This window comes from Eubalaena glacialis, chromosome 2, assembly GCF_028564815.1.
Source record: "Eubalaena glacialis isolate mEubGla1 chromosome 2, mEubGla1.1.hap2.+ XY, whole genome shotgun sequence".
Taxonomy (NCBI): Eukaryota; Metazoa; Chordata; class Mammalia; order Artiodactyla; family Balaenidae; genus Eubalaena; species Eubalaena glacialis.
This window is the reverse complement of record NC_083717.1, coordinates 55,899,198-55,921,033: the sequence shown is the minus strand read 5'-3', so window position 1 is coordinate 55,921,033 and position 21,836 is coordinate 55,899,198. Positions and strand designations below refer to the sequence as shown.

The 21,836-nt window shown below is 56.7% G+C and overlaps 8 non-coding genes across 8 annotated transcripts; all 8 read left to right on the top strand.

Moving 5' to 3' along the window:
- The first annotated feature begins 1,884 nt into the window (after window positions 1–1,884).
- Window positions 1,885–1,977, top strand: LOC133086392 (small nucleolar RNA SNORD116). Its single transcript, XR_009700148.1, has one exon. It is a non-coding gene; the product is annotated as a small nucleolar RNA SNORD116 (small nucleolar RNA).
- Window positions 1,978–4,666: 2,689 nt separating this feature from the next.
- On the top strand, window positions 4,667–4,759 carry LOC133086391 (small nucleolar RNA SNORD116). The gene has a single exon (XR_009700147.1). It is a non-coding gene; the product is annotated as a small nucleolar RNA SNORD116 (small nucleolar RNA).
- Window positions 4,760–7,448: 2,689 nt separating this feature from the next.
- LOC133086389 (small nucleolar RNA SNORD116) lies at window positions 7,449–7,541 on the top strand. Its single transcript, XR_009700145.1, has one exon. It is a non-coding gene; the product is annotated as a small nucleolar RNA SNORD116 (small nucleolar RNA).
- A 2,689-nt stretch (window positions 7,542–10,230) lies between these two features.
- Window positions 10,231–10,323, top strand: LOC133086388 (small nucleolar RNA SNORD116). The gene has a single exon (XR_009700144.1). It is a non-coding gene; the product is annotated as a small nucleolar RNA SNORD116 (small nucleolar RNA).
- A 2,689-nt stretch (window positions 10,324–13,012) lies between these two features.
- LOC133086387 (small nucleolar RNA SNORD116) lies at window positions 13,013–13,105 on the top strand. The gene has a single exon (XR_009700143.1). It is a non-coding gene; the product is annotated as a small nucleolar RNA SNORD116 (small nucleolar RNA).
- Window positions 13,106–15,794: 2,689 nt separating this feature from the next.
- On the top strand, window positions 15,795–15,887 carry LOC133086386 (small nucleolar RNA SNORD116). The gene has a single exon (XR_009700142.1). It is a non-coding gene; the product is annotated as a small nucleolar RNA SNORD116 (small nucleolar RNA).
- Window positions 15,888–18,576: 2,689 nt separating this feature from the next.
- On the top strand, window positions 18,577–18,669 carry LOC133086385 (small nucleolar RNA SNORD116). Its single transcript, XR_009700141.1, has one exon. It is a non-coding gene; the product is annotated as a small nucleolar RNA SNORD116 (small nucleolar RNA).
- Window positions 18,670–21,358: 2,689 nt separating this feature from the next.
- Window positions 21,359–21,451, top strand: LOC133086384 (small nucleolar RNA SNORD116). Its single transcript, XR_009700140.1, has one exon. It is a non-coding gene; the product is annotated as a small nucleolar RNA SNORD116 (small nucleolar RNA).
- The last annotated feature ends 385 nt before the right edge of the window (window positions 21,452–21,836 follow it).

Genomic DNA, 21,836 nt, shown 5'->3' with positions numbered 1-21,836 from the left:
AACCTGTGTAGAGTTGCGATCCCATTTCCGGAGGAGTGACTCCACACGGGTGTCTTGCGGGACGTAGAGAAGATGGACATGCTGAGGCATCTGTGCCGGCCTCCTTGGGGGTAGGTGAGTTATGGGAACAAGCCCTTTGGTCGTTTTGTTCCTTCTTTTGGGAATGTGCAAAGCGATAGTGTTTCTCCCGGAGGGCATGACGCGGCCGGCCCACGTGGCATGCAGGCTGTTCGAAGAGCCAGAGCTTTATCCGGAGCAGTCCATTGGCCGGGAAGAGATGGGGACACAGTTGCCCTGCCAGGTGCCCTGCCGTGGCCAACCACCTTTCCCTTTCAGGCTTCCAAGTCCCCTCGCATGGCAGAGGTCTTCCATTGAAAGTCTGTCTGTGGTCCTCGGGGACAGTGCCTTTGATCACTGTGAGTTCCTCGGTAGTGTCGCTGTGGCAGTGGAGAATTGCCAGGATGCATGCGGTGCCGTGGGCCTCATCAAAGCAGACAGGCTTGCGGTCTGTCTTCCCTGGTGTTCAGTGTCCCCGTGTTCGCATGATGTCTGTGGCTTCAAGTAGGGTTGAGTCGCCCTGCAGGCAGCAGGAGGGCACTTAGGACGAGGCTGTGAAGCGTTTGAGCGTTTCCTCAGTGGTCTGGGCCGCGAAACCTGCCAGTTGGAAGCTTGCCGATACGTGGCCGGGAAGGTGGCCTAATTTCCGCTGTCAGGTCCCAACCTGTGTCCTGGTTGCTGAAGCCCAACACTTCCCGTTGTGGGCATTCCCACGGGGTCACGGAAAGTGATATGGTCTAGTTGGCGAGAAGAGGCACTTGGGCCGAAGTTCGTTAGCCCCTTGAGTAGTGCCGGGCTGCATCTTGCCTGTAGGCAACTGCAGGTCGGAGTCAGCCCCCCCATGGGAGGTTCCCTTGCTTCTGGGAGCGCTGGGAGTGACCCCAAGGGCACATCAGATGTGCTTGTAGGTGGCAGGGTCTCCAGGTCCACGTAGATGTGACACCCACGGCCGGGAGGCAGGTCTCGTCCAGTCTTTGTGCTTTGGTCAGAAGGCGTGGCTGTGGGAGAGCGGGAGTCTGTGACCTATTTCAGCAGCCCCTGGGCGTTAAACTTCGCATGCGGCCTCTTGAAGCTGACAGGGGTCTTTCTCCTTTCAGTTGGGGGTCCAACCAGGGTGCTGTGTATAAACTGTGGCGTTTACTGTTGGAGGTGTCTGCAGAGGGCCACAGCGACACCCAGAGACCAAGACGCGTATTCAGCGCCACACACAGGAACCCACAAGCGCATCCTCGTGCGCAGTCACAGTCACACACGCCCACTCACGTGAATACACAGATACAGTGTCTGACACACCGACCAATGTACGTGCCTAACTTCCTCCAGTCATGCTGTGAGACACGCAATCAGTTTTCGGTAATGGATAGTGGTACTTGGAAAGCAGGTTCTGGGCTCACGGCAAGGTAAGTGTTCGCAAGAATCATGTTCTCTGAACCGTGGTGCAATTCAGAAGCCTGCATGATTTCTGTCCACTTCTCAGGTGCAGCTGCAGGGCAAGGCTGGCCGTCGGCAAAGACAAGAAGACCTTCGCGTTGTCTGATGACTGGATGTCCTAAGGAGAACTGGAAAAAGTGGGGCGGGCGCACGTTGCTGAGCGTGGCTGTGGATAACTCAGGACGGTATGCATTCACCCATACTAAAATGTGCCATTGGATATTAGGTTTTCATCAGATGGGCCCAGTGGCTGCAAGAGTGGATTGATTGTTGGTCTTGCTGAGTGGCCTGAAGACTGTGGATTCCCCAGGCTGTTGGAGTACTTCCGGGTCATGGCTCCTCTGCAGAGCCCCACGGCCTGCCCGTTTGTGTTCTGCAGCGTCCCAGCATGTGCTTGGATCGATGATGACACCCTTGTATGCATTCCTTGGAAAATCTGAACAAAATGAGTGAGAACGCTCTACCGTCTCCTTATCGAAACTGAGGTCCAGCACGTTTCCTCTCTCGGGGGTATGGGACAGTTAGGAGTGAGGGCCGACGTCCCCTGCTGACAGGCATGCAAACACCACTAAGGGCTCCAGCATTGGAGGGACTCCTGTGTGAGGGTCGACCGTGTCTGCCCATAAGCTGGGTCATCTATGAATCCCCGGTCCCTGCTAAAAGACCGCTGAGGGAATACAAGGGGCCAGGCTCTCCTGCTAGTCTTCAGAGTCGGAGCGTGTGCTGGTGGAGGCCCAGTGAGCTTGCAGCTTGGAGAGGTGTGTTTTGGCCAGGATCACGCTTTGTGCATGCCGCTTCGGAGGTTGATTCTGGAAGCCAAAGTGAGCAAGCTTCCCTGGTTGGAGCCTGGAGCCTCAGGCCAGGCCTGAGGCCCTCTGTGATGTTGTGTGTGGTGTGGTGAGGTTCCTGAGTGCCCGGTGGGGCTGGAGCAGTGAGCAGGGGTGGGCTGGAGTTGAGCGATGGCAGAAGGGGGCCGATGGACTAGGCCACGGGGCTGCCCCTTTCAGCTCCTCTGCTGAAGCTGCCGGCACACTGTTGGTGCTAAGTGGATCATCGTGGAGTGGGCTGAGGATCGAGTGCTGCATTTAAGCCTGTGTGGTGGCTGGGGGCCTGGAGAGAAAGTTAAGGTATCATGAGGACACGTCCTATGTAATGTCGTGGGATGGGCTGTCATCATTGGGTTGCAGGTGCTGGCCTCAGCTTCCCGAGGATGTGTCTTGTTCGTGAAGGGCTGGCATCAGCTGCCTATGGAGGGGATGGCTTTGGCAGTTCATGAGGATGTAGTGAGGTAGGTAACCTGTGTAGAGTTGCGATCCCATTTCCGGAGGAGTGACTCCACACGGGTGTCTTGCGGGACGTAGAGAAGATGGACATGCTGAGGCATCTGTGCCGGCCTCCTTGGGGGTAGGTGAGTTATGGGAACAAGCCCTTTGGTCGTTTTGTTCCTTCTTTTGGGAATGTGCAAAGCGATAGTGTTTCTCCCGGAGGGCATGACGCGGCCGGCCCATGTGGCATGCAGGCCGTTCGAAGAGCCAGAGCTTTATCCGGAGCAGTCCATTGGCCGGGAAGAGATGGGGACACAGTTGCCCTGCCAGGTGCCCTGCCGTGGCCAACCACCTTTCCCTTTCAGGCTTCCAAGTCCCCTCGCATGGCAGAGGTCTTCCATTGAAAGTCTGTCTGTGGTCCTCGGGGACAGTGCCTTTGATCACTGTGAGTTCCTCGGTAGTGTCGCTGTGGCAGTGGAGAATTGCCAGGATGCATGCGGTGCCGTGGGCCTCATCAAAGCAGACAGGCTTGCGGTCTGTCTTCCCTGGTGTTCAGTGTCCCCGTGTTCGCATGATGTCTGTGGCTTCAAGTAGGGTTGAGTCGCCCTGCAGGCAGCAGGAGGGCACTTAGGACGAGGCTGTGAAGCGTTTGAGCGTTTCCTCAGTGGTCTGGGCCGCGAAACCTGCCAGTTGGAAGCTTGCCGATACGTGGCCGGGAAGGTGGCCTAATTTCCGCTGTCAGGTCCCAACCTGTGTCCTGGTTGCTGAAGCCCAACACTTCCCGTTGTGGGCATTCCCACGGGGTCACGGAAAGTGATATGGTCTAGTTGGCGAGAAGAGGCACTTGGGCCGAAGTTCGTTAGCCCCTTGAGTAGTGCCGGGCTGCATCTTGCCTGTAGGCAACTGCAGGTCGGAGTCAGCCCCCCCATGGGAGGTTCCCTTGCTTCTGGGAGCGCTGGGAGTGACCCCAAGGGCACATCAGATGTGCTTGTAGGTGGCAGGGTCTCCAGGTCCACGTAGATGTGACACCCACGGCCGGGAGGCAGGTCTCGTCCAGTCTTTGTGCTTTGGTCAGAAGGCGTGGCTGTGGGAGAGTGGGAGTCTGTGACCTATTTCAGCAGCCCCTGGGCGTTAAACTTCGCATGCGGCCTCTTGAAGCTGACAGGGGTCTTTCTCCTTTCAGTTGGGGGTCCAACCAGGGTGCTGTGTATAAACTGTGGCGTTTACTGTTGGAGGTGTCTGCAGAGGGCCACAGCGACACCCAGAGACCAAGACGCGTATTCAGCGCCACACACAGGAACCCACAAGCGCATCCTCGTGCGCAGTCACAGTCACACACGCCCACTCACGTGAATACACAGATACAGTGTCTGACACACCGACCAATGTACGTGCCTAACTTCCTCCAGTCATGCTGTGAGACACGCAATCAGTTTTCGGTAATGGATAGTGGTACTTGGAAAGCAGGTTCTGGGCTCACGGCAAGGTAAGTGTTCGCAAGAATCATGTTCTCTGAACCGTGGTGCAATTCAGAAGCCTGCATGATTTCTGTCCACTTCTCAGGTGCAGCTGCAGGGCAAGGCTGGCCGTCGGCAAAGACAAGAAGACCTTCGCGTTGTCTGATGACTGGATGTCCTAAGGAGAACTGGAAAAAGTGGGGCGGGCGCACGTTGCTGAGCGTGGCTGTGGATAACTCAGGACGGTATGCATTCACCCATACTAAAATGTGCCATTGGATATTAGGTTTTCATCAGATGGGCCCAGTGGCTGCAAGAGTGGATTGATTGTTGGTCTTGCTGAGTGGCCTGAAGACTGTGGATTCCCCAGGCTGTTGGAGTACTTCCGGGTCATGGCTCCTCTGCAGAGCCCCACGGCCTGCCCGTTTGTGTTCTGCAGCGTCCCAGCATGTGCTTGGATCGATGATGACACCCTTGTATGCATTCCTTGGAAAATCTGAACAAAATGAGTGAGAACGCTCTACCGTCTCCTTATCGAAACTGAGGTCCAGCACGTTTCCTCTCTCGGGGGTATGGGACAGTTAGGAGTGAGGGCCGACGTCCCCTGCTGACAGGCATGCAAACACCACTAAGGGCTCCAGCATTGGAGGGACTCCTGTGTGAGGGTCGACCGTGTCTGCCCATAAGCTGGGTCATCTATGAATCCCCGGTCCCTGCTAAAAGACCGCTGAGGGAATACAAGGGGCCAGGCTCTCCTGCTAGTCTTCAGAGTCGGAGCGTGTGCTGGTGGAGGCCCAGTGAGCTTGCAGCTTGGAGAGGTGTGTTTTGGCCAGGATCACGCTTTGTGCATGCCGCTTCGGAGGTTGATTCTGGAAGCCAAAGTGAGCAAGCTTCCCTGGTTGGAGCCTGGAGCCTCAGGCCAGGCCTGAGGCCCTCTGTGATGTTGTGTGTGGTGTGGTGAGGTTCCTGAGTGCCCGGTGGGGCTGGAGCAGTGAGCAGGGGTGGGCTGGAGTTGAGCGATGGCAGAAGGGGGCCGATGGACTAGGCCACGGGGCTGCCCCTTTCAGCTCCTCTGCTGAAGCTGCCGGCACACTGTTGGTGCTAAGTGGATCATCGTGGAGTGGGCTGAGGATCGAGTGCTGCATTTAAGCCTGTGTGGTGGCTGGGGGCCTGGAGAGAAAGTTAAGGTATCATGAGGACACGTCCTATGTAATGTCGTGGGATGGGCTGTCATCATTGGGTTGCAGGTGCTGGCCTCAGCTTCCCGAGGATGTGTCTTGTTCGTGAAGGGCTGGCATCAGCTGCCTATGGAGGGGATGGCTTTGGCAGTTCATGAGGATGTAGTGAGGTAGGTAACCTGTGTAGAGTTGCGATCCCATTTCCGGAGGAGTGACTCCACACGGGTGTCTTGCGGGACGTAGAGAAGATGGACATGCTGAGGCATCTGTGCCGGCCTCCTTGGGGGTAGGTGAGTTATGGGAACAAGCCCTTTGGTCGTTTTGTTCCTTCTTTTGGGAATGTGCAAAGCGATAGTGTTTCTCCCGGAGGGCATGACGCGGCCGGCCCATGTGGCATGCAGGCCGTTCGAAGAGCCAGAGCTTTATCCGGAGCAGTCCATTGGCCGGGAAGAGATGGGGACACAGTTGCCCTGCCAGGTGCCCTGCCGTGGCCAACCACCTTTCCCTTTCAGGCTTCCAAGTCCCCTCGCATGGCAGAGGTCTTCCATTGAAAGTCTGTCTGTGGTCCTCGGGGACAGTGCCTTTGATCACTGTGAGTTCCTCGGTAGTGTCGCTGTGGCAGTGGAGAATTGCCAGGATGCATGCGGTGCCGTGGGCCTCATCAAAGCAGACAGGCTTGCGGTCTGTCTTCCCTGGTGTTCAGTGTCCCCGTGTTCGCATGATGTCTGTGGCTTCAAGTAGGGTTGAGTCGCCCTGCAGGCAGCAGGAGGGCACTTAGGACGAGGCTGTGAAGCGTTTGAGCGTTTCCTCAGTGGTCTGGGCCGCGAAACCTGCCAGTTGGAAGCTTGCCGATACGTGGCCGGGAAGGTGGCCTAATTTCCGCTGTCAGGTCCCAACCTGTGTCCTGGTTGCTGAAGCCCAACACTTCCCGTTGTGGGCATTCCCACGGGGTCACGGAAAGTGATATGGTCTAGTTGGCGAGAAGAGGCACTTGGGCCGAAGTTCGTTAGCCCCTTGAGTAGTGCCGGGCTGCATCTTGCCTGTAGGCAACTGCAGGTCGGAGTCAGCCCCCCCATGGGAGGTTCCCTTGCTTCTGGGAGCGCTGGGAGTGACCCCAAGGGCACATCAGATGTGCTTGTAGGTGGCAGGGTCTCCAGGTCCACGTAGATGTGACACCCACGGCCGGGAGGCAGGTCTCGTCCAGTCTTTGTGCTTTGGTCAGAAGGCGTGGCTGTGGGAGAGCGGGAGTCTGTGACCTATTTCAGCAGCCCCTGGGCGTTAAACTTCGCATGCGGCCTCTTGAAGCTGACAGGGGTCTTTCTCCTTTCAGTTGGGGGTCCAACCAGGGTGCTGTGTATAAACTGTGGCGTTTACTGTTGGAGGTGTCTGCAGAGGGCCACAGCGACACCCAGAGACCAAGACGCGTATTCAGCGCCACACACAGGAACCCACAAGCGCATCCTCGTGCGCAGTCACAGTCACACACGCCCACTCACGTGAATACACAGATACAGTGTCTGACACACCGACCAATGTACGTGCCTAACTTCCTCCAGTCATGCTGTGAGACACGCAATCAGTTTTCGGTAATGGATAGTGGTACTTGGAAAGCAGGTTCTGGGCTCACGGCAAGGTAAGTGTTCGCAAGAATCATGTTCTCTGAACCGTGGTGCAATTCAGAAGCCTGCATGATTTCTGTCCACTTCTCAGGTGCAGCTGCAGGGCAAGGCTGGCCGTCGGCAAAGACAAGAAGACCTTCGCGTTGTCTGATGACTGGATGTCCTAAGGAGAACTGGAAAAAGTGGGGCGGGCGCACGTTGCTGAGCGTGGCTGTGGATAACTCAGGACGGTATGCATTCACCCATACTAAAATGTGCCATTGGATATTAGGTTTTCATCAGATGGGCCCAGTGGCTGCAAGAGTGGATTGATTGTTGGTCTTGCTGAGTGGCCTGAAGACTGTGGATTCCCCAGGCTGTTGGAGTACTTCCGGGTCATGGCTCCTCTGCAGAGCCCCACGGCCTGCCCGTTTGTGTTCTGCAGCGTCCCAGCATGTGCTTGGATCGATGATGACACCCTTGTATGCATTCCTTGGAAAATCTGAACAAAATGAGTGAGAACGCTCTACCGTCTCCTTATCGAAACTGAGGTCCAGCACGTTTCCTCTCTCGGGGGTATGGGACAGTTAGGAGTGAGGGCCGACGTCCCCTGCTGACAGGCATGCAAACACCACTAAGGGCTCCAGCATTGGAGGGACTCCTGTGTGAGGGTCGACCGTGTCTGCCCATAAGCTGGGTCATCTATGAATCCCCGGTCCCTGCTAAAAGACCGCTGAGGGAATACAAGGGGCCAGGCTCTCCTGCTAGTCTTCAGAGTCGGAGCGTGTGCTGGTGGAGGCCCAGTGAGCTTGCAGCTTGGAGAGGTGTGTTTTGGCCAGGATCACGCTTTGTGCATGCCGCTTCGGAGGTTGATTCTGGAAGCCAAAGTGAGCAAGCTTCCCTGGTTGGAGCCTGGAGCCTCAGGCCAGGCCTGAGGCCCTCTGTGATGTTGTGTGTGGTGTGGTGAGGTTCCTGAGTGCCCGGTGGGGCTGGAGCAGTGAGCAGGGGTGGGCTGGAGTTGAGCGATGGCAGAAGGGGGCCGATGGACTAGGCCACGGGGCTGCCCCTTTCAGCTCCTCTGCTGAAGCTGCCGGCACACTGTTGGTGCTAAGTGGATCATCGTGGAGTGGGCTGAGGATCGAGTGCTGCATTTAAGCCTGTGTGGTGGCTGGGGGCCTGGAGAGAAAGTTAAGGTATCATGAGGACACGTCCTATGTAATGTCGTGGGATGGGCTGTCATCATTGGGTTGCAGGTGCTGGCCTCAGCTTCCCGAGGATGTGTCTTGTTCGTGAAGGGCTGGCATCAGCTGCCTATGGAGGGGATGGCTTTGGCAGTTCATGAGGATGTAGTGAGGTAGGTAACCTGTGTAGAGTTGCGATCCCATTTCCGGAGGAGTGACTCCACACGGGTGTCTTGCGGGACGTAGAGAAGATGGACATGCTGAGGCATCTGTGCCGGCCTCCTTGGGGGTAGGTGAGTTATGGGAACAAGCCCTTTGGTCGTTTTGTTCCTTCTTTTGGGAATGTGCAAAGCGATAGTGTTTCTCCCGGAGGGCATGACGCGGCCGGCCCATGTGGCATGCAGGCCGTTCGAAGAGCCAGAGCTTTATCCGGAGCAGTCCATTGGCCGGGAAGAGATGGGGACACAGTTGCCCTGCCAGGTGCCCTGCCGTGGCCAACCACCTTTCCCTTTCAGGCTTCCAAGTCCCCTCGCATGGCAGAGGTCTTCCATTGAAAGTCTGTCTGTGGTCCTCGGGGACAGTGCCTTTGATCACTGTGAGTTCCTCGGTAGTGTCGCTGTGGCAGTGGAGAATTGCCAGGATGCATGCGGTGCCGTGGGCCTCATCAAAGCAGACAGGCTTGCGGTCTGTCTTCCCTGGTGTTCAGTGTCCCCGTGTTCGCATGATGTCTGTGGCTTCAAGTAGGGTTGAGTCGCCCTGCAGGCAGCAGGAGGGCACTTAGGACGAGGCTGTGAAGCGTTTGAGCGTTTCCTCAGTGGTCTGGGCCGCGAAACCTGCCAGTTGGAAGCTTGCCGATACGTGGCCGGGAAGGTGGCCTAATTTCCGCTGTCAGGTCCCAACCTGTGTCCTGGTTGCTGAAGCCCAACACTTCCCGTTGTGGGCATTCCCACGGGGTCACGGAAAGTGATATGGTCTAGTTGGCGAGAAGAGGCACTTGGGCCGAAGTTCGTTAGCCCCTTGAGTAGTGCCGGGCTGCATCTTGCCTGTAGGCAACTGCAGGTCGGAGTCAGCCCCCCCATGGGAGGTTCCCTTGCTTCTGGGAGCGCTGGGAGTGACCCCAAGGGCACATCAGATGTGCTTGTAGGTGGCAGGGTCTCCAGGTCCACGTAGATGTGACACCCACGGCCGGGAGGCAGGTCTCGTCCAGTCTTTGTGCTTTGGTCAGAAGGCGTGGCTGTGGGAGAGCGGGAGTCTGTGACCTATTTCAGCAGCCCCTGGGCGTTAAACTTCGCATGCGGCCTCTTGAAGCTGACAGGGGTCTTTCTCCTTTCAGTTGGGGGTCCAACCAGGGTGCTGTGTATAAACTGTGGCGTTTACTGTTGGAGGTGTCTGCAGAGGGCCACAGCGACACCCAGAGACCAAGACGCGTATTCAGCGCCACACACAGGAACCCACAAGCGCATCCTCGTGCGCAGTCACAGTCACACACGCCCACTCACGTGAATACACAGATACAGTGTCTGACACACCGACCAATGTACGTGCCTAACTTCCTCCAGTCATGCTGTGAGACACGCAATCAGTTTTCGGTAATGGATAGTGGTACTTGGAAAGCAGGTTCTGGGCTCACGGCAAGGTAAGTGTTCGCAAGAATCATGTTCTCTGAACCGTGGTGCAATTCAGAAGCCTGCATGATTTCTGTCCACTTCTCAGGTGCAGCTGCAGGGCAAGGCTGGCCGTCGGCAAAGACAAGAAGACCTTCGCGTTGTCTGATGACTGGATGTCCTAAGGAGAACTGGAAAAAGTGGGGCGGGCGCACGTTGCTGAGCGTGGCTGTGGATAACTCAGGACGGTATGCATTCACCCATACTAAAATGTGCCATTGGATATTAGGTTTTCATCAGATGGGCCCAGTGGCTGCAAGAGTGGATTGATTGTTGGTCTTGCTGAGTGGCCTGAAGACTGTGGATTCCCCAGGCTGTTGGAGTACTTCCGGGTCATGGCTCCTCTGCAGAGCCCCACGGCCTGCCCGTTTGTGTTCTGCAGCGTCCCAGCATGTGCTTGGATCGATGATGACACCCTTGTATGCATTCCTTGGAAAATCTGAACAAAATGAGTGAGAACGCTCTACCGTCTCCTTATCGAAACTGAGGTCCAGCACGTTTCCTCTCTCGGGGGTATGGGACAGTTAGGAGTGAGGGCCGACGTCCCCTGCTGACAGGCATGCAAACACCACTAAGGGCTCCAGCATTGGAGGGACTCCTGTGTGAGGGTCGACCGTGTCTGCCCATAAGCTGGGTCATCTATGAATCCCCGGTCCCTGCTAAAAGACCGCTGAGGGAATACAAGGGGCCAGGCTCTCCTGCTAGTCTTCAGAGTCGGAGCGTGTGCTGGTGGAGGCCCAGTGAGCTTGCAGCTTGGAGAGGTGTGTTTTGGCCAGGATCACGCTTTGTGCATGCCGCTTCGGAGGTTGATTCTGGAAGCCAAAGTGAGCAAGCTTCCCTGGTTGGAGCCTGGAGCCTCAGGCCAGGCCTGAGGCCCTCTGTGATGTTGTGTGTGGTGTGGTGAGGTTCCTGAGTGCCCGGTGGGGCTGGAGCAGTGAGCAGGGGTGGGCTGGAGTTGAGCGATGGCAGAAGGGGGCCGATGGACTAGGCCACGGGGCTGCCCCTTTCAGCTCCTCTGCTGAAGCTGCCGGCACACTGTTGGTGCTAAGTGGATCATCGTGGAGTGGGCTGAGGATCGAGTGCTGCATTTAAGCCTGTGTGGTGGCTGGGGGCCTGGAGAGAAAGTTAAGGTATCATGAGGACACGTCCTATGTAATGTCGTGGGATGGGCTGTCATCATTGGGTTGCAGGTGCTGGCCTCAGCTTCCCGAGGATGTGTCTTGTTCGTGAAGGGCTGGCATCAGCTGCCTATGGAGGGGATGGCTTTGGCAGTTCATGAGGATGTAGTGAGGTAGGTAACCTGTGTAGAGTTGCGATCCCATTTCCGGAGGAGTGACTCCACACGGGTGTCTTGCGGGACGTAGAGAAGATGGACATGCTGAGGCATCTGTGCCGGCCTCCTTGGGGGTAGGTGAGTTATGGGAACAAGCCCTTTGGTCGTTTTGTTCCTTCTTTTGGGAATGTGCAAAGCGATAGTGTTTCTCCCGGAGGGCATGACGCGGCCGGCCCATGTGGCATGCAGGCCGTTCGAAGAGCCAGAGCTTTATCCGGAGCAGTCCATTGGCCGGGAAGAGATGGGGACACAGTTGCCCTGCCAGGTGCCCTGCCGTGGCCAACCACCTTTCCCTTTCAGGCTTCCAAGTCCCCTCGCATGGCAGAGGTCTTCCATTGAAAGTCTGTCTGTGGTCCTCGGGGACAGTGCCTTTGATCACTGTGAGTTCCTCGGTAGTGTCGCTGTGGCAGTGGAGAATTGCCAGGATGCATGCGGTGCCGTGGGCCTCATCAAAGCAGACAGGCTTGCGGTCTGTCTTCCCTGGTGTTCAGTGTCCCCGTGTTCGCATGATGTCTGTGGCTTCAAGTAGGGTTGAGTCGCCCTGCAGGCAGCAGGAGGGCACTTAGGACGAGGCTGTGAAGCGTTTGAGCGTTTCCTCAGTGGTCTGGGCCGCGAAACCTGCCAGTTGGAAGCTTGCCGATACGTGGCCGGGAAGGTGGCCTAATTTCCGCTGTCAGGTCCCAACCTGTGTCCTGGTTGCTGAAGCCCAACACTTCCCGTTGTGGGCATTCCCACGGGGTCACGGAAAGTGATATGGTCTAGTTGGCGAGAAGAGGCACTTGGGCCGAAGTTCGTTAGCCCCTTGAGTAGTGCCGGGCTGCATCTTGCCTGTAGGCAACTGCAGGTCGGAGTCAGCCCCCCCATGGGAGGTTCCCTTGCTTCTGGGAGCGCTGGGAGTGACCCCAAGGGCACATCAGATGTGCTTGTAGGTGGCAGGGTCTCCAGGTCCACGTAGATGTGACACCCACGGCCGGGAGGCAGGTCTCGTCCAGTCTTTGTGCTTTGGTCAGAAGGCGTGGCTGTGGGAGAGCGGGAGTCTGTGACCTATTTCAGCAGCCCCTGGGCGTTAAACTTCGCATGCGGCCTCTTGAAGCTGACAGGGGTCTTTCTCCTTTCAGTTGGGGGTCCAACCAGGGTGCTGTGTATAAACTGTGGCGTTTACTGTTGGAGGTGTCTGCAGAGGGCCACAGCGACACCCAGAGACCAAGACGCGTATTCAGCGCCACACACAGGAACCCACAAGCGCATCCTCGTGCGCAGTCACAGTCACACACGCCCACTCACGTGAATACACAGATACAGTGTCTGACACACCGACCAATGTACGTGCCTAACTTCCTCCAGTCATGCTGTGAGACACGCAATCAGTTTTCGGTAATGGATAGTGGTACTTGGAAAGCAGGTTCTGGGCTCACGGCAAGGTAAGTGTTCGCAAGAATCATGTTCTCTGAACCGTGGTGCAATTCAGAAGCCTGCATGATTTCTGTCCACTTCTCAGGTGCAGCTGCAGGGCAAGGCTGGCCGTCGGCAAAGACAAGAAGACCTTCGCGTTGTCTGATGACTGGATGTCCTAAGGAGAACTGGAAAAAGTGGGGCGGGCGCACGTTGCTGAGCGTGGCTGTGGATAACTCAGGACGGTATGCATTCACCCATACTAAAATGTGCCATTGGATATTAGGTTTTCATCAGATGGGCCCAGTGGCTGCAAGAGTGGATTGATTGTTGGTCTTGCTGAGTGGCCTGAAGACTGTGGATTCCCCAGGCTGTTGGAGTACTTCCGGGTCATGGCTCCTCTGCAGAGCCCCACGGCCTGCCCGTTTGTGTTCTGCAGCGTCCCAGCATGTGCTTGGATCGATGATGACACCCTTGTATGCATTCCTTGGAAAATCTGAACAAAATGAGTGAGAACGCTCTACCGTCTCCTTATCGAAACTGAGGTCCAGCACGTTTCCTCTCTCGGGGGTATGGGACAGTTAGGAGTGAGGGCCGACGTCCCCTGCTGACAGGCATGCAAACACCACTAAGGGCTCCAGCATTGGAGGGACTCCTGTGTGAGGGTCGACCGTGTCTGCCCATAAGCTGGGTCATCTATGAATCCCCGGTCCCTGCTAAAAGACCGCTGAGGGAATACAAGGGGCCAGGCTCTCCTGCTAGTCTTCAGAGTCGGAGCGTGTGCTGGTGGAGGCCCAGTGAGCTTGCAGCTTGGAGAGGTGTGTTTTGGCCAGGATCACGCTTTGTGCATGCCGCTTCGGAGGTTGATTCTGGAAGCCAAAGTGAGCAAGCTTCCCTGGTTGGAGCCTGGAGCCTCAGGCCAGGCCTGAGGCCCTCTGTGATGTTGTGTGTGGTGTGGTGAGGTTCCTGAGTGCCCGGTGGGGCTGGAGCAGTGAGCAGGGGTGGGCTGGAGTTGAGCGATGGCAGAAGGGGGCCGATGGACTAGGCCACGGGGCTGCCCCTTTCAGCTCCTCTGCTGAAGCTGCCGGCACACTGTTGGTGCTAAGTGGATCATCGTGGAGTGGGCTGAGGATCGAGTGCTGCATTTAAGCCTGTGTGGTGGCTGGGGGCCTGGAGAGAAAGTTAAGGTATCATGAGGACACGTCCTATGTAATGTCGTGGGATGGGCTGTCATCATTGGGTTGCAGGTGCTGGCCTCAGCTTCCCGAGGATGTGTCTTGTTCGTGAAGGGCTGGCATCAGCTGCCTATGGAGGGGATGGCTTTGGCAGTTCATGAGGATGTAGTGAGGTAGGTAACCTGTGTAGAGTTGCGATCCCATTTCCGGAGGAGTGACTCCACACGGGTGTCTTGCGGGACGTAGAGAAGATGGACATGCTGAGGCATCTGTGCCGGCCTCCTTGGGGGTAGGTGAGTTATGGGAACAAGCCCTTTGGTCGTTTTGTTCCTTCTTTTGGGAATGTGCAAAGCGATAGTGTTTCTCCCGGAGGGCATGACGCGGCCGGCCCATGTGGCATGCAGGCCGTTCGAAGAGCCAGAGCTTTATCCGGAGCAGTCCATTGGCCGGGAAGAGATGGGGACACAGTTGCCCTGCCAGGTGCCCTGCCGTGGCCAACCACCTTTCCCTTTCAGGCTTCCAAGTCCCCTCGCATGGCAGAGGTCTTCCATTGAAAGTCTGTCTGTGGTCCTCGGGGACAGTGCCTTTGATCACTGTGAGTTCCTCGGTAGTGTCGCTGTGGCAGTGGAGAATTGCCAGGATGCATGCGGTGCCGTGGGCCTCATCAAAGCAGACAGGCTTGCGGTCTGTCTTCCCTGGTGTTCAGTGTCCCCGTGTTCGCATGATGTCTGTGGCTTCAAGTAGGGTTGAGTCGCCCTGCAGGCAGCAGGAGGGCACTTAGGACGAGGCTGTGAAGCGTTTGAGCGTTTCCTCAGTGGTCTGGGCCGCGAAACCTGCCAGTTGGAAGCTTGCCGATACGTGGCCGGGAAGGTGGCCTAATTTCCGCTGTCAGGTCCCAACCTGTGTCCTGGTTGCTGAAGCCCAACACTTCCCGTTGTGGGCATTCCCACAGGGTCACGGAAAGTGATATGGTCTAGTTGGCGAGAAGAGGCACTTGGGCCGAAGTTCGTTAGCCCCTTGAGTAGTGCCGGGCTGCATCTTGCCTGTAGGCAACTGCAGGTCGGAGTCAGCCCCCCCATGGGAGGTTCCCTTGCTTCTGGGAGCGCTGGGAGTGACCCCAAGGGCACATCAGATGTGCTTGTAGGTGGCAGGGTCTCCAGGTCCACGTAGATGTGACACCCACGGCCGGGAGGCAGGTCTCGTCCAGTCTTTGTGCTTTGGTCAGAAGGCGTGGCTGTGGGAGAGCGGGAGTCTGTGACCTATTTCAGCAGCCCCTGGGCGTTAAACTTCGCATGCGGCCTCTTGAAGCTGACAGGGGTCTTTCTCCTTTCAGTTGGGGGTCCAACCAGGGTGCTGTGTATAAACTGTGGCGTTTACTGTTGGAGGTGTCTGCAGAGGGCCACAGCGACACCCAGAGACCAAGACGCGTATTCAGCGCCACACACAGGAACCCACAAGCGCATCCTCGTGCGCAGTCACAGTCACACACGCCCACTCACGTGAATACACAGATACAGTGTCTGACACACCGACCAATGTACGTGCCTAACTTCCTCCAGTCATGCTGTGAGACACGCAATCAGTTTTCGGTAATGGATAGTGGTACTTGGAAAGCAGGTTCTGGGCTCACGGCAAGGTAAGTGTTCGCAAGAATCATGTTCTCTGAACCGTGGTGCAATTCAGAAGCCTGCATGATTTCTGTCCACTTCTCAGGTGCAGCTGCAGGGCAAGGCTGGCCGTCGGCAAAGACAAGAAGACCTTCGCGTTGTCTGATGACTGGATGTCCTAAGGAGAACTGGAAAAAGTGGGGCGGGCGCACGTTGCTGAGCGTGGCTGTGGATAACTCAGGACGGTATGCATTCACCCATACTAAAATGTGCCATTGGATATTAGGTTTTCATCAGATGGGCCCAGTGGCTGCAAGAGTGGATTGATTGTTGGTCTTGCTGAGTGGCCTGAAGACTGTGGATTCCCCAGGCTGTTGGAGTACTTCCGGGTCATGGCTCCTCTGCAGAGCCCCACGGCCTGCCCGTTTGTGTTCTGCAGCGTCCCAGCATGTGCTTGGATCGATGATGACACCCTTGTATGCATTCCTTGGAAAATCTGAACAAAATGAGTGAGAACGCTCTACCGTCTCCTTATCGAAACTGAGGTCCAGCACGTTTCCTCTCTCGGGGGTATGGGACAGTTAGGAGTGAGGGCCGACGTCCCCTGCTGACAGGCATGCAAACACCACTAAGGGCTCCAGCATTGGAGGGACTCCTGTGTGAGGGTCGACCGTGTCTGCCCATAAGCTGGGTCATCTATGAATCCCCGGTCCCTGCTAAAAGACCGCTGAGGGAATACAAGGGGCCAGGCTCTCCTGCTAGTCTTCAGAGTCGGAGCGTGTGCTGGTGGAGGCCCAGTGAGCTTGCAGCTTGGAGAGGTGTGTTTTGGCCAGGATCACGCTTTGTGCATGCCGCTTCGGAGGTTGATTCTGGAAGCCAAAGTGAGCAAGCTTCCCTGGTTGGAGCCTGGAGCCTCAGGCCAGGCCTGAGGCCCTCTGTGATGTTGTGTGTGGTGTGGTGAGGTTCCTGAGTGCCCGGTGGGGCTGGAGCAGTGAGCAGGGGTGGGCTGGAGTTGAGCGATGGCAGAAGGGGGCCGATGGACTAGGCCACGGGGCTGCCCCTTTCAGCTCCTCTGCTGAAGCTGCCGGCACACTGTTGGTGCTAAGTGGATCATCGTGGAGTGGGCTGAGGATCGAGTGCTGCATTTAAGCCTGTGTGGTGGCTGGGGGCCTGGAGAGAAAGTTAAGGTATCATGAGGACACGTCCTATGTAATGTCGTGGGATGGGCTGTCATCATTGGGTTGCAGGTGCTGGCCTCAGCTTCCCGAGGATGTGTCTTGTTCGTGAAGGGCTGGCATCAGCTGCCTATGGAGGGGATGGCTTTGGCAGTTCATGAGGATGTAGTGAGGTAGGTAACCTGTGTAGAGTTGCGATCCCATTTCCGGAGGAGTGACTCCACACGGGTGTCTTGCGGGACGTAGAGAAGATGGACATGCTGAGGCATCTGTGCCGGCCTCCTTGGGGGTAGGTGAGTTATGGGAACAAGCCCTTTGGTCGTTTTGTTCCTTCTTTTGGGAATGTGCAAAGCGATAGTGTTTCTCCCGGAGGGCATGACGCGGCCGGCCCATGTGGCATGCAGGCCGTTCGAAGAGCCAGAGCTTTATCCGGAGCAGTCCATTGGCCGGGAAGAGATGGGGACACAGTTGCCCTGCCAGGTGCCCTGCCGTGGCCAACCACCTTTCCCTTTCAGGCTTCCAAGTCCCCTCGCATGGCAGAGGTCTTCCATTGAAAGTCTGTCTGTGGTCCTCGGGGACAGTGCCTTTGATCACTGTGAGTTCCTCGGTAGTGTCGCTGTGGCAGTGGAGAATTGCCAGGATGCATGCGGTGCCGTGGGCCTCATCAAAGCAGACAGGCTTGCGGTCTGTCTTCCCTGGTGTTCAGTGTCCCCGTGTTCGCATGATGTCTGTGGCTTCAAGTAGGGTTGAGTCGCCCTGCAGGCAGCAGGAGGGCACTTAGGACGAGGCTGTGAAGCGTTTGAGCGTTTCCTCAGTGGTCTGGGCCGCGAAACCTGCCAGTTGGAAGCTTGCCGATACGTGGCCGGGAAGGTGGCCTAATTTCCGCTGTCAGGTCCCAACCTGTGTCCTGGTTGCTGAAGCCCAACACTTCCCGTTGTGGGCATTCCCACGGGGTCACGGAAAGTGATATGGTCTAGTTGGCGAGAAAAGGCACTTGGGCCGAAGTTCGTTAGCCCCTTGAGTAGTGCCGGGCTGCATCTTGCCTGTAGGCAACTGCAGGTCGGAGTCAGCCCCCCCATGGGAGGTTCCCTTGCTTCTGGGAGCGCTGGGAGTGACCCCAAGGGCACATCAGATGTGCTTGTAGGTGGCAGGGTCTCCAGGTCCACGTAGATGTGACACCCACGGCCGGGAGGCAGGTCTCGTCCAGTCTTTGTGCTTTGGTCAGAAGGCGTGGCTGTGGGAGAGCGGGAGTCTGTGACCTATTTCAGCAGCCCCTGGGCGTTAAACTTCGCATGCGGCCTCTTGAAGCTGACAGGGGTCTTTCTCCTTTCAGTTGGGGGTCCAACCAGGGTGCTGTGTATAAACTGTGGCGTTTACTGTTGGAGGTGTCTGCAGAGGGCCACAGCGACACCCAGAGACCAAGACGCGTATTCAGCGCCACACACAGGAACCCACAAGCGCATCCTCGTGTGCAGTCACAGTCACACACGCCCACTCACGTGAATACACAGATACAGTGTCTGACACACCGACCAATGTACGTGCCTAACTTCCTCCAGTCATGCTGTGAGACACGCAATCAGTTTTCGGTAATGGATAGTGGTACTTGGAAAGCAGGTTCTGGGCTCACGGCAAGGTAAGTGTTCGCAAGAATCATGTTCTCTGAACCGTGGTGCAATTCAGAAGCCTGCATGATTTCTGTCCACTTCTCAGGTGCAGCTGCAGGGCAAGGCTGGCCGTCGGCAAAGACAAGAAGACCTTCGCGTTGTCTGATGACTGGATGTCCTAAGGAGAACTGGAAAAAGTGGGGCGGGCGCACGTTGCTGAGCGTGGCTGTGGATAACTCAGGACGGTATGCATTCACCCATACTAAAATGTGCCATTGGATATTAGGTTTTCATCAGATGGGCCCAGTGGCTGCAAGAGTGGATTGATTGTTGGTCTTGCTGAGTGGCCTGAAGACTGTGGATTCCCCAGGCTGTTGGAGTACTTCCGGGTCATGGCTCCTCTGCAGAGCCCCACGGCCTGCCCGTTTGTGTTCTGCAGCGTCCCAGCATGTGCTTGGATCGATGATGACACCCTTGTATGCATTCCTTGGAAAATCTGAACAAAATGAGTGAGAACGCTCTACCGTCTCCTTATCGAAACTGAGGTCCAGCACGTTTCCTCTCTCGGGGGTATGGGACAGTTAGGAGTGAGGGCCGACGTCCCCTGCTGACAGGCATGCAAACACCACTAAGGGCTCCAGCATTGGAGGGACTCCTGTGTGAGGGTCGACCGTGTCTGCCCATAAGCTGGGTCATCTATGAATCCCCGGTCCCTGCTAAAAGACCGCTGAGGGAATACAAGGGGCCAGGCTCTCCTGCTAGTCTTCAGAGTCGGAGCGTGTGCTGGTGGAGGCCCAGTGAGCTTGCAGCTTGGAGAGGTGTGTTTTGGCCAGGATCACGCTTTGTGCATGCCGCTTCGGAGGTTGATTCTGGAAGCCAAAGTGAGCAAGCTTCCCTGGTTGGAGCCTGGAGCCTCAGGCCAGGCCTGAGGCCCTCTGTGATGTTGTGTGTGGTGTGGTGAGGTTCCTGAGTGCCCGGTGGGGCTGGAGCAGTGAGCAGGGGTGGGCTGGAGTTGAGCGATGGCAGAAGGGGGCCGATGGACTAGGCCACGGGGCTGCCCCTTTCAGCTCCTCTGCTGAAGCTGCCGGCACACTGTTGGTGCTAAGTGGATCATCGTGGAGTGGGCTGAGGATCGAGTGCTGCATTTAAGCCTGTGTGGTGGCTGGGGGCCTGGAGAGAAAGTTAAGGTATCATGAGGACACGTCCTATGTAATGTCGTGGGATGGGCTGTCATCATTGGGTTGCAGGTGCTGGCCTCAGCTTCCCGAGGATGTGTCTTGTTCGTGAAGGGCTGGCATCAGCTGCCTATGGAGGGGATGGCTTTGGCAGTTCATGAGGATGTAGTGAGGTAGGTAACCTGTGTAGAGTTGCGATCCCATTTCCAGAGGAGTGACTCCACACGGGTGTCTTGCGGGACGTAGAGAAGATGGACATGCTGAGGCATCTGTGCCGGCCTCCTTGGGGGTAGGTGAGTTATGGGAACAAGCCCTTTGGTCGTTTTGTTCCTTCTTTTGGGAATGTGCAAAGCGATAGTGTTTCTCCCGGAGGGCATGACGCGGCCGGCCCATGTGGCATGCAGGCCGTTCGAAGAGCCAGAGCTTTATCCGGAGCAGTCCATTGGCCGGGAAGAGATGGGGACACAGTTGCCCTGCCAGGTGCCCTGCCGTGGCCAACCACCTTTCCCTTTCAGGCTTCCAAGTCCCCTCGCATGGCAGAGGTCTTCCATTGAAAGTCTGTCTGTGGTCCTCGGGGACAGTGCCTTTGATCACTGTGAGTTCCTCGGTAGTGTCGCTGTGGCAGTGGAGAATTGCCAGGATGCATGCGGTGCCGTGGGCCTCATCAAAGCAGACAGGCTTGCGGTCTGTCTTCCCTGGTGTTCAGTGTCCCCGTGTTCGCATGATGTCTGTGGCTTCAAGTAGGGTTGAGTCGCCCTGCAGGCAGCAGGAGGGCACTTAGGACGAGGCTGTGAAGCGTTTGAGCGTTTCCTCAGTGGTCTGGGCCGCGAAACCTGCCAGTTGGAAGCTTGCCGATACGTGGCCGGGAAGGTGGCCTAATTTCCGCTGTCAGGTCCCAACCTGTGTCCTGGTTGCTGAAGCCCAACACTTCCCGTTGTGGGCATTCCCACGGGGTCACGGAAAGTGATATGGTCTAGTTGGCGAGAAGAGGCACTTGGGCCGAAGTTCGTTAGCCCCTTGAGTAGTGCCGGGCTGCATCTTGCCTGTAGGCAACTGCAGGTCGGAGTCAGCCCCCCCATGGGAGGTTCCCTTGCTTCTGGGAGCGCTGGGAGTGACCCCAAGGGCACATCAGATGTGCTTGTAGGTGGCAGGGTCTCCAGGTCCACGTAGATGTGACACCCACGGCCGGGAGGCAGGTCTCGTCCAGTCTTTGTGCTTTGGTCAGAAGGCGTGGCTGTGGGAGAGCGGGAGTCTGTGACCTATTTCAGCAGCCCCTGGGCGTTAAACTTCGCATGCGGCCTCTTGAAGCTGACAGGGGTCTTTCTCCTTTCAGTTGGGGGTCCAACCAGGGTGCTGTGTATAAACTGTGGCGTTTACTGTTGGAGGTGTCTGCAGAGGGCCACAGCGACACCCAGAGACCAAGACGCGTATTCAGCGCCACACACAGGAACCCACAAGCGCATCCTCGTGCGCAGTCACAGTCACACACGCCCACTCACGTGAATACACAGATACAGTGTCTGACACACCGACCAATGTACGTGCCTAACTTCCTCCAGTCATGCTGTGAGACACGCAATCAGTTTTCGGTAATGGATAGTGGTACTTGGAAAGCAGGTTCTGGGCTCACGGCAAGGTAAGTGTTCGCAAGAATCATGTTCTCTGAACCGTGGTGCAATTCAGAAGCCTGCATGATTTCTGTCCACTTCTCAGGTGCAGCTGCAGGGCAAGGCTGGCCGTCGGCAAAGACAAGAAGACCTTCGCGTTGTCTGATGACTGGATGTCCTAAGGAGAACTGGAAAAAGTGGGGCGGGCGCACGTTGCTGAGCGTGGCTGTGGATAACTCAGGACGGTATGCATTCACCCATACTAAAATGTGCCATTGGATATTAGGTTTTCATCAGATGGGCCCAGTGGCTGCAAGAGTGGATTGATTGTTGGTCTTGCTGAGTGGCCTGAAGACTGTGGATTCCCCAGGCTGTTGGAGTACTTCCGGGTCATGGCTCCTCTGCAGAGCCCCACGGCCTGCCCGTTTGTGTTCTGCAGCGTCCCAGCATGTGCTTGGATCGATGATGACACCCTTGTATGCATTCCTTGGAAAATCTGAACAAAATGAGTGAGAACGCTCTACCGTCTCCTTATCGAAACTGAGGTCCAGCACGTTTCCTCTCTCGGGGGTATGGGACAGTTAGGAGTGAGGGCCGACGTCCCCTGCTGACAGGCATGCAAACACCACTAAGGGCTCCAGCATTGGAGGGACTCCTGTGTGAGGGTCGACCGTGTCTGCCCATAAGCTGGGTCATCTATGAATCACCAGTCCCTGCTAAAAGACCGCTGAGGGAATACAAGGGGCCAGGCTCTCCTGCTAGTCTTCAGAGTCGGAGCGTGTGCTGGTGGAGGCCCAGTGAGCTTGCAGCTTGGAGAGGTGTGTTTTGGCCAGGATCACGCTTTGTGCATGCCGCTTCGGAGGTTGATTCTGGAAGCCAAAGTGAGCAAGCTTCCCTGGTTGGAGCCTGGAGCCTCAGGCCAGGCCTGAGGCCC